Genomic DNA, 11,906 nt, shown 5'->3' on the forward strand with positions numbered 1-11,906 from the left:
GTGGGAATCTCTGGGAATCTGGGAGGTCTAGCGGAAGGACAGGGTCCGGCTAGTCCTGGGGAGAAAACCAGCTGGAGGATTCAGGGCCGGCTTTCTCCATTCTCTCTCTCACTCTCTCTCTCTTTCAGCCACTCTCTCCCTCCCTCTCTCTCTCTCTGTCAGCCTCTCTCTCTCTCTCTCTCACTCTCTCTCTCTTTCAGCCACTCTCTCCCTCCCTCTCTCTCTCTCTGTCAGCCTCTCTCCCTCTCTCTCTCTCTCTCTCCTTCAGCCTCTCTCTCTGTTAGCCTCTCTCTCTCCTTCAGCCTCTCTCTCTGTCAGCCTCTCTCTCTCTCTCTCCTTCAGCCTCTCTCTCTGTCAGCCTCTCTCTCTCTCTCTCTCTCTCTCTCTCTCTCCTTCAGCCTCTCTCTCTGTCAGCCTCTCTCTCTCTCTCTCTCTCTCTCTCTCTCTGTCAGCAGCTCTGCTCTCCCCCTCCCCGGGCTGACTGCTGGGTGATTGCACACGCAGGCAGTTTGTGCTGAACAGTTCCAGTTGTGAGGGATTTCTGCAGTGCAGGTGAAGTCACAGAGTCGTATATCAGAGCGCGGCTGGATCAGAAGGCACACGGCACACAGAGTAACAGCACGATCGCTCTTAGTTATATGATATACGGATACCAATACATACGTGTGTGTATGACTCACAGCAGCATAGCCTCTACAAATTATTTAATTTCTCAATATTCCCACACCTCTTCCTGATCGTATGAATTCACAAATTTCGATGTTTTCGCATGACCAAGGCACATTTCTATTTTATTGGTTTGGCAGTTTTAAGCATTGGATGGGAGCCAAAAAAGAAAGGGATGAATTCAAGGAGATCTACGTATTTATAATGAGCATTTATACCCAAATATGTGTTTGAAAGTAATGAACGGACACTTCGTCCTTTGAATAAGCAGTCGCGCTGAAAGCTCATGGCAGTCATGTGTAATCAGTTCTTCACTCAGTTTTGTGCACATGTGATGTTTGTTTGGTGCAATATTTCCACCATGCTTCCCACGGTGTGATAGGGTCAGGTTTCAACCCCCTCTCTTTCTGACATATGCATGATGGACAGCTTGTGCCATCCCCCCCCCTCCCCTCAGCTGGACTGGGGCAGGTGTCAGTTTCTCCTTGCTCAGGGCACCGGTCGTTTGGGCCGGTGGAGCGGGGCATGGCGTGACCGGGGGGGTGAGGGCTGGTGGGGGGCACTGAGAGCCCATTGCCAACACCCCCCCCGAAAGGTCAAAGTAAGTCAAGTCATCGGGAATGCTGAGAATTTTTGTGTGGAATCGAATGCGAGATTGGATCGGGCCTATCCGCAACAGCGGAAGCTACAGACCAATGTCTCTGCTGAATCTTGTTTTCAAAATGGCTCATAATTTTCAGCACACATGGCTGGAGGCCAGCTCTCTGAGCATTTAAGGACGAGGCAGTGGTCATGTGTCGGATCTTGTTTATGGGATCAGTTGCTTGCATCGTAGATGGTTCCCCGATGTGACACACCAATCCATAAACTATGATTAGAAACAAGCGTCATTCTGCAGCAGGCTATAGGTGGATAGTTATGGTGGCCGGTTATCTGACAGCCACTCTGACTGACCTGAACTGGTGCGCCTGTATGCGGCTTCGTGTATGCATAAGCAATGTGCTTTTTCTGAATAAATATATGCACTAAGTATTCAGGTGTGTGCGTCTTTGTGTGCATTCATGTGCATGCTGTGAAAATAAAAATCTATTTCCCTACACCAGGCATTTTCAATAAAAAAGGAATAATTAAGCATCAACAGCAGCTAAACCAGCAGGCGTGTTAGTCGTATGTCACCCCCATGGAACTTTGCGCATGGCGTGGTTCCGACACACGATTACACCTCCATCAGCAAGCGGGAGTAGAAAAGAAACAGAGCTTACTGGGACGTTTGTATTCCGTTTCCGTTCTGTGTCACTGATTTATTTAGCATCTTTTTGGAGGGCGTCGGGAGTAAATCAAAATCCCATGTTGGGTACAGTGATTTATGAGACTGTCCAAACGGGAGGGTCCTCTGGGTCCTCCAAGGGAGGCCTGCCCACTGCTGCACACGTCCCCAATGTGACCTTGGAAACCATATCTCAGCATCACGGGCCAACGCTGTGCATGCGTTTCGAGCGAGCACTTCCCATAATGCAATCTACTGTACGGGAGCAAGCAGGAGAGGGAGGGGCAGGCGAGAGATGGACGGAGAGAGGGAGGATGGAAGGCAGGTGCAGAGAGAGAGAAAGAGAGAGGGAGGTGGGTGAAGGTGGCATTGAAAGGGATGCAATGGGGGAGGGGAGGGGAGAGAATATAAAAGGGAAAGAGTTTGGGTAGAGAGTTTGAACAGATGCACTTTGGAAGAAGGCAGGGGAAGCTCCCAGATTTTGGGCTGAGGGTCGGACCTGAGCAAAAGGATTAAAAACCAACCAATGAAACTGCGCCGGGGTCTCAGAGACCACCTGACCGATGGGGATGCTGACCACCGGAGACTCCACACATTTGATTTAAGTTCACAGGACAAACTGTCAAACTTTCAGACGGCAGTTAAGCGGAATTGGTGAAACGTTCCTCGATTGAAAGGTCTTAAACAGGAAAAGGACAAAGGAAAATCGAAGAAAGGGGAAAGGCAAAAAGAATATGGAAAGAAAATGGAAAGTGCAGGAGAGAGCGACTCCCGGCTTCTGCAGTGGAAGCGGAGGGGAATGATAAAGCAAAACTCTTTCACAGAGTGAGCCCGGCCCGGGAGGGGGGGGGGGCATACAGCAGGGAGCATGGAATGGAAGTCTGATGAGAAACCACTGTACTGTATCTAGAGAGCTGAGCACTGACCTCTCTTTGTCTCTCTCTCTCCCTTTCTCTCTCTCATATACTCTCTCTATCTCTCTCTAACACACACACACACACACACACACACTCACTCTCGTCCTCTCGCTGTTTCTCCTTTACTCTCTTTTTCACTTGCTCTTTCTCTCCAGCCGAGCGTGGCGCGGCAGCACCTCGTCCCTCAAAACGGAAACGTTCTCCTCTCTCCTCTTTCGTCTGTGACCTCACTCAGCTATCCCAACAAGAACTCAGAGAGTTTCAGGGAGAAGCGAGAGACGGAGCGTGCCTCTTACCCTCCTTTCCTCCCTCCCTCTCTCGTGTCTCTCTGCAAGGGCATGGGGGGGGGCGGGAGGAGGAGCAAAGAAGAGGGGGCTCAGGGAGGAGGAAGGCTGTTTGGCGGTGCTTTTCTCAGTGGCTCCAGGACCAAGTTAACGGTAAGAGGATCGTCCCCTGCAGAGTTGGCTGCACTCTGCAGAGTCGTCGCCCTTCTCGCCAAGATCTCACACATGTCTAAGATGCTGAACTTAAAGGGGAAGTAGTGACTACATCTCTCCCCGCATCTGGCATGAAGGGGTTGCACCCTTTTCATAGTTTCACTTTTTTTGTAATATCAAAAATTTATCCAGCAGAGGCTGTTAAAAAAAAAAGTCCAGTTACAGTAATTTCAAAACAATACAGTTCATATTGCAAGGAATAAGTCTTTTTTATGGAATTGTGTGAGGATGTTGGAAGCTTTGATGGCTGTTGGATCACAGGGGGATAGTGTATGAGCAGGTATACGAGTTATCTCACATGGACTACACATCTCACATTTGCTGCAGGCGGCTCAGATTGAGCAGTTCCAAGCCAATGAAAATGCTCTTTCTGTCCTTTTCCACAGTGGCCCAGGCCACAGGCATGGCGTCCATGAGGCCACGGAGACAGAATTGCCATGGCTAGCTCAGAAAGGACTGGTTCCAATGTTTCACAAAATGTTAGTGCTGCAAAAGCTTAATTTGAAATAAATATTTGGCAGTTTCTTATTTGATATATGAAGTAAGCGTTTACTGTCTGAAAAATTCATTATTTTCCTATAGCATATTTTGTTTGATGATTTTGTTTTTTTAAATCTGCTTTGCACCTGCGTTCAGCCTGAATCTGCATTCTGCAGATTAATGGCTGGCCATTGATTCTTGAAGGAACTGCTACTGTTAAAATGCAAACATGAATAGCAATGTGCAACAAAGCACTTATCTTGATGTGGTTTACTTTTGTTAAGCTTGTGTAATGATCCCAGATCATTGTATTCCTGTGCTGATCAGGTCAGGATTGCTTTGCGGCTGCACTGTATGGATAAGTGTCTGCATTAGCGCAGCCACTAAGGTTGGCCTGGGATGTAGGAAGGACTAACAGGAAATGTTTTTCCGTACTTGTTATGAAATACTGTATGTGGGTGTCGATATGAACTGCTGACATGTGTTCGGTCTTCCCATTTTTCGGAAAACCTTATCCCACCAGAGAAGGGTTAGACAAGTCGATCTCATACTACTGGAATCCACACTGTGTTGGTGGGGGACATTATGTTCTTATCGGTCCCCCTCATTCGGGAAATGGGTGTACAGCTATGTCCCAGATAATTCACAGAGGGTTCATTCATTACTGTTGGCCCATTTTCAAAGATTCTCAGATCCGGCTTGAATTGTTGCGTAACCCTAAAATTCTTTGCTGTTTTTCTGTGGCAGAGGTTCTCTTGAAAATGGTTTCCAGATGGTCTGATCTGCTGCAAACAGGACTGGCCATCGTTCCTAAATTAAAAAGTATTTGCCTTAGGCATGGCTTTAGAGTGGCCTAGTCAAAGTCTTTACTTGAACCCCAGAAATATGCTGTGGCAGGACCTGAAACATTCCTTCACAGCGATGTGAAAGATTGACATCAAATAAGTAGAATGTAGTTTTGGTAATGTCAGTTACAAGTATGAAATCATGGTAGTACCCAATGATTTAAACATATGGCTGTTGAGGCGGATCGGTGCAGCGTCAGCAGTAATGCGGGCATTGTGCCGGACCGTTGTGGTGAAGAGGGAGCTGTGCCGGAAGGCACACGATAAACCAGTCGATCTACGTCCCAACCCTCACCTATGGACACGAGCTTTGGGTAGTGACCGAAAGAACGAGATTGCGGATACAAGCGGCCGAAATGAGCTTCCTCCGTAGGGTGGCCGGGCTCAGCCTTAGAGATAGGGTGAGGAGCTTGGACATCCGGAGAGAGCTCGGAGTAGAGCCGCTGCTCCTTCGCATCGAAAGGAGCCAATTGAGGTGGTTCGGGCATCTGATCAGGATGCCACCTGGGCGCCTCCCTTTGGAGGTTTTCCGGGCTCGTCCAACTGGGCGGAGACCCCGAGGTAGACCCAGAACCCGCTGGAGAGATTATATATCTCTCCTGGCCTGGGAATGCCTCAGGACCGCCCAGGAGGAGCTGAAATGCGTTGCTGGGGAGAGGAACGCCTGGAATACCCAGCTTAGCTAAGTGCCACCGCAACCCGACTCCGGATAAGCGGGTGATAATGGATGGATGGATGGCTATTGAAACACCACCACTGAAGAATTTACCCTAATCAATTATGTTTGTCTAATTTTTAAAAAATTTTATTAGCAGACCACTGTATCTAAATATAGACTGAAGAGAGAGAATTGGGTTTAAGATGAGCATATGGGCATCCCTTCTGAAAGAGGACAGAGAAGTATTAAGCAGGAATAGAAAATCAATTTAACTTCACCACCTCACCTCACATTTAATACCCAAAAGAACACTCTGTACTACAGGAGAGCCAGTTCCTATTTAATACACAAAAGAACACTCTGTACTACAGGAGAGCCAGTTCCTATTCAATACCCAAATGAACACTCGGTACTACAAGAGATCCAGTGCCTACTTAATACCCAAAAGAACACTTGGTACCAGGAGAGATCCAGTGCCTACTTAATATCCAAAAGAACACTTGGTACTACGAGAGATCCAGTCCCTGCTTAATACCCAAAAGGATTCTCAGTACTACAGGTGAGCCAGTTCCTATTTAATACCCAAAAGGATGCTCAGTACTACAAGTGAGCCCGTTCCTATTTGACCCTTTCCACTTTGCCCCCATTACTACAGGAGAGGCAGTATCCTTAATATCCTTAAGGCCACTCAGTGCTACAGAATGGTCTTTATAGGAAGCATATCACTGATCGAAAGGGGAACCATGTCTCGGATCTTTGAAAACAGTATTAAGCCTGTGGGTGCTTAATACTTTTTCAGGAGGAACTCTAGCTGACATTACCTGTCTGTACCACTGCTGCGAATAAGCCAATCACGTCTATCTACAGCAAAGAGTCAGCTTATGGGAGGACTCAAACATACTGTAAAATACGGCCCCAGCTGGAGCTTACTGTATACACTGGCTGATATTGCACATAGTGTTCTGCCCTGCCTAAAAGAGCAGATGAATGACAGGGTCTTAAAGGGTATCTTGGCCCTTGTGCTGTTGTATTGCTGGGCTGGGTCATAACTGCTGCTTTTGAGACAGTGGCCATTAACCTGAAGGCTGGACCTCTGGACACTCTTTAGACATAAAACCAAACCATCTTCCTTTAGCCACGACTGGCTGGTGATGCCATCATGAACGGTACCTCAGTATAACGCCCTGTGGCTTATGCATGGTGCATTCCTCTGCCTCCTCCAAATTCCTTCCTTTAAATGGCATATGACCCTTTTTTCATTCACATATTTACAATTAAAATGTTAATGCTACTTTTAAAATTAAAAAAGATATTTACACGTTCATTGAAGAACGAAATTAAGCAAGAAAACAAGACTCACTCAAAAGGCAGTGATTTATGGTTAATTCATTGTTACACTACTTTAATCAGCTGAGAGTTGTAGCTGCAAAAACAATCGAAAAGAAAAAAAAAATTTTGGGGAGCACAAACATAGCTTGTTGATTTGACCCTCAAACAGATAATGGTCAAGTGATGTCAAGTCCTGGTCTCAATGAAAGATCAATCTAACCTGATGACTTGAGCCTGACAGGGCCTTAAAGCCAGCCTCCACGGTGGTGCACCAGGTCAGAGAAAGGCTGGCAGGCCGTTCTTGTTCAGAATTTGCAAGGTGTACTTGCTTTAGAAATGGGCCATGCTAAGCCTTTGTGCTCTGTTAGCATTAATTCTTGGTGTTTTTTTGTCTTAGAGAGAGATTTGTCACTGTCCCCTGGTTAGTCTTGGCCCAGTTTCAACTGAGATAGGGGCTTAAAGGCTATGTTTCTAGCACAATATCTACTGGGACATGAGCAATGGTGGGAGTGTGTGTGCAAACGCATGTGTGTGTGTGTGTTTCTGTGTGTGTGTGTGTGGGTGTATGTGTGTGTGTGGTTAGGATTGGAGCCTCTTGGGACTGCCAGTGTGCCGTGCATTCTGGGATACATTGCATCAAATAAATGTCTGTTTTGTTTTGGGTTGGTTTTTTACACTTCACTATGCTGATAAGCGCCTTCTTTTGACAGGGCAGCCTGTAGCGTAGTGGTTAAGGTAAATGACTGGGAGAGGCAAGGTTGGTAGTTCGAATCCCAGTGTAGCCACAGTAGATCCACACAGCCGTTGGGCCCTTGAGCAAGGCCCTTAACCCTGCATTGCTCCAGGGGAGGATTGTCTCCTGCTTAGTCTAATCAACTGTACGTCGCTCTGGGTAAGAGCGTCTGCCAAATGCCAATAATGTAATGTAATGTAATGTATTTCTCATGGACAACATCAACTGCTGCAGAGGATTGTGGGTAATATCAGTGGTTATGGCAAGACAAGGACAGGAGGATTCTGTGCTTGACATAAACCCATGAGGCCTCTCAACAAATGATCCCATCTGTGTCTGTAAAAATTCCACCTCAATAATTGACGTATTAGAGCATACTGGATTTGATATATTGAACAAATATGAGCAGAAGCATATGTTATGACTTACAGCTCATTTTTGACATGTGGTGCAAATCAGTCACATTAGAGCCACTGGAATTGCTCAATGTCGTCCCGCAAAGTATTTCCTTTGGAAACACAATCTGACTAAAACCTTCAGACACTGGTTGTGTTTCAGTTAACTGCCTACTATAAATAGCAGGTCATGTGATATAACAAATAACAAAATCTGATCTATTCAATGGAAAAATCATCACAGGCCCATTGCTTCAGTAACCATATTTCAGATTGTAAAGGAGTACTTGATTAGAGGGGTTCATCTATAAAATTTGCCCTATTGAGTTAAAAAAAAAAAAACTTGGAGGAAATCTCCACTTTACAATGCGTTACATCGTTGTGGGATTATGGTTTTGGACGGGTTTCAGAATCTGGATCATGGAGTCTCTTATGTACAGTGCCCTCCATAATGTTTCGGACAGATCATTTATTTACTTGCCTCTGACTCCACAATTTGAAATTTGTAATAAAACAAATCACATGAGGTTAAAGTGCACATTGTCAGATTTCAAGAAAGGGCATTTTTTATACATTTTGGTTTCACCTTGCAAAACTGACAGCAGTGTTTAAACATAGTCCCCCCATTTCAATGCACCATAATGTTTGGGACACAGCAATGTTATGTAAACGATAGTAGTCATGTTTATATTTTGTTGCATATTCTTTGCATGCAATGACTGTTTGAAGTTTGGACGATTCATGGCCATCACCGGTTGCTGGGTGTCTTCTCTGGTGATGCTCTGCTAGGCCTGTGTTGCAGCCATCTTTAGCTCATGCTTGTTCCGGGGGCTAGTCCCCTTAAGTTTTCTCTTGGACATATGAAAGGCATACTCAATTGAGTTCAGATCGGGTGATCAACATGGCCACTCAAGAATTGTTTTTTATATTGTACAAAGAAATTGTGGAGCACAATATCTGGAAGCCGATTGAGGTGAGTGTAAACGAGCAGATGTAGGCACTGCATGCAAGGAAGCCAGAGGCCAGATTTAAAACAATTCAAGAATGGTAGAGTGGTTCACAACTCACAAGGCAATTTGAGAGACTGATCAATACTCACAGGAATGGTTTAAAGTCTTAACTGCTAACAGTAATTTTACTGGTTATATGAAATGTCTGATGGCTTTGCTGAGTAGATAATGGTAACATTGTAACTTTGTAATTATTATTTCCAATATCACACTTTTTAAATCTATAATAGACATTTTTATTTCAAATGTATACCAGGGAATGAAGATCCGTTCTATATACTATGTACGTTGACCTTTTGGAAATAACGTGATCATATTTCACAACAATGAAATTAAAAACATACTGTACATTGCAATAACTAAAGACAGCGTGTGTGTGTGTATTGTAACATTTTGATAATATATGAAATGTCCATATATTGCAGTATATTCCGTGTCCGTAACAGGACCCGGTGCGCGGTTCAGTGCGTCCTGGTTTTGGAGACCGTGAGCAGCTCTCTGCAGCAGTGCAGCAGCGGGCAGTATTGATTAATTTGCCTCCCCATAATACTTCCTCCGCTGGAAAACTCAGAGTCATCAGAAATGGCGGGCTTCCGGGCCCCGCTGAAACTGCAGTATCTGGAGGGTTTCACCCAGCACAGCACATCTGTTCTCTGGCTCTTCCTCTCCGTTCCCCGCCGGCTCTCCCCCACAGCACCACTGCTGCATCCTCTTGACCCGACTCACAACTATTTAAAGGGCCAGCGTCCCAGATATCAGTAATGACACATTTCAAAATAAGAGTGGAAAAAAAAAAACAGCACTCAATCTCTGCCCTCTCCCTCCTCTCCTCCATCTCTCCACCCTGACTGCTGTGCACTTGTGAGCAGCCCTGCCTCTTCCCATATCAAAGGCCTTGGTACCAAGCAATTTTGTATATGGAGGAACCATTTTAATATGTGATTCTAATGTTCTGCTGGTCAGTAGCCCGATTATTCATCTAAATTTGGTTTTGTCCATATTGTGGCTCCCATACAGAAAATTTTGTCACAACAGAGTTAGTCACAAAAGTTACCCTGCTGTAAAATCTAGCTATGACAAGCTTGAAATACCAGCTACTAGCTATTTCTAACTTGAGCTGTTCAAACCATGTTGAGTATGGTGCTGGTCTGAGCTGGTCAACTAACTACCAGCTGTTTCAAAACCTAGCTTGAGCTGATCAAACCATGTTGAGTATGGAGCTGGTCTGAGCCGGTCAACCAGCTACCGGCTGTTTCGAAACCTAGCGTGAGCTGTTTTTTGTTTTTTTCAGCAGGGTAAACACATTGACCAAAAGAATAACAAATAAATGCAAAAACACATTTGTTTTTTTCTCAAGTTTATTTCAAAATATGTATGTGATTATAGGTTGGTCTTAGTGAAACACTGTGCAGCACGAGCATATTGTCTTCCCTATACGAGGGGCCCCGTCAGAGAAACACTGCAGTAATAGCATGCATGGACACACGGACAGGCACACACAGGAGCTGGGTCCTCCACTGTCCCAGCATTCACTGTGTCACTGAGGACTCCAGTTAGAGGGGGAGGGGGGGTCAGTGTGGGTCAGGCTGGGCGTTTCTGGTTTTCTTAAAATTTTGTTATTTTGTTTTTTTTTGTTGTTTTTTTTACTGTCATTACTCTTGGTTCCAGTCAGCATCCACAACATCTGGAATAGTCTCAGACCTCCTTGACCGGCTGTGTGTCAATGTGCGTGCGAAGAGAAAGTGAAAGAATGGTACTGCAGTTTTTTACAGAAAATATTAACCCTAGAATGATACGAATACAAGGCTCAGGTTCTCAGTGTACTGTAAATCAATTTTGGCATGTTATTGAACGGTTCAACATCCAGTAACATCGGGCTGCTGTCCCCTGGTCCCTCCTGACTTTAGGTTTTCTTTGTGCATCGAAGCGTCTGCTGTTACCCAGCTAACAAAAAAACATTCTCACAATGTTCCTGGTATGTAGTGCCAATGTAATAACATCGACATTCCAGTAACATTGTGAGAACATTCGGTGCTAGCTGGGTAACCCGGTGCTGTCTAGGTTTTGGCTGGAGCACATGACTGCAGGTATTCCTGCAGGGTTTCACAAAGTGAAGGTTTTAGGTCATAATAACAGTGATCTTAATAATAAAAAATAAAACTCCAGTCACATTGGAATGTGCTTAACACTTTTAGGGCTTGTAGCATGCAGGCAGTTGTGCCCTATGGAACTACAACAATAAAATACTGGGATGTCCTTATTTCCTTATCCTGATTTCATAGCATATGTGCATTCATGTGCGTTATTTTTTGGCAGAACCCCTTGGGTATTTTTATCGCAAAATTCATAATAATTATCAAATTTCAAGCTCCCATTAGAACCCACTGATTTGGTTCGTTTGGCCTCACGCCTTCAAAAGCTCAGGTTCTGGTGCCGACCTTGCCTGTTTTCGGGCTCAATGCTGTACTTTGGGGGAGATTTAAAGCACTCAGAACATTTCAGTCTGTGATCTCTAAGCAGAAGTGCAAAAAGAAGAAATACTGGCAGGAGAGATGCACAAAAAGCATCACCTCCCTTGGGAAGCTTATTTAATGAGTTTTCTTTGACTAACTGCACTGCTACCTACTCCACTGGGTACAGCCCTTACCCATCTATAGCACTCTGGAGTCGGGGCAGTGTCAGCTGTGGATGATTACAGCGCTCAATATCTAGGGCGCATGGATGAAATTAAAGTTATATGGGTTCAGATTATCTCCATCTACCTCCTATCCCACAATGCATTGTTCAGCAGAGCCACGGAATTGAACACCGCTCCCTGTTTTCTGAAAGGCTTGTCGCAGGGGTTTCTCAAACAGGGGATGTCTTTTATTCCTCCTACCACAGGAATTATGCATGCTGGATTAATTAGTCTGATAATTATCTGTTAATTACAGGGTGAAGTGGAAATTAGACTTCCCCTTCCAGGTGTTGTTACCCTCTCACATAAGATTAATAAGTGTCTGAGGTACACCCACATAACATAGGAGTTCAAAAACAAAACAACAATATAACAGTAACTACAACATCAACAGCAAGAACATCAATGATATCCCAAATAATCATAGTCACA

The 11,906-nt window shown here is 45.0% G+C and overlaps 1 long non-coding RNA gene across 1 annotated transcript; it reads left to right on the forward strand.

Moving 5' to 3' along the window:
* Window positions 1–2,354: 2,354 nt before the first annotated feature.
* Window positions 2,355–3,832, forward strand: LOC133108052 (uncharacterized). Its single transcript, XR_009704639.1, has 3 exons — window positions 2,355–2,758; window positions 3,006–3,287; window positions 3,734–3,832. It is a non-coding gene; the product is annotated as an uncharacterized LOC133108052 (long non-coding RNA).
* The last annotated feature ends 8,074 nt before the right edge of the window (window positions 3,833–11,906 follow it).

This window comes from Conger conger, chromosome 13, assembly GCF_963514075.1.
Source record: "Conger conger chromosome 13, fConCon1.1, whole genome shotgun sequence".
In the NCBI taxonomy this organism is placed as follows: Eukaryota; Metazoa; Chordata; class Actinopteri; order Anguilliformes; family Congridae; genus Conger; species Conger conger.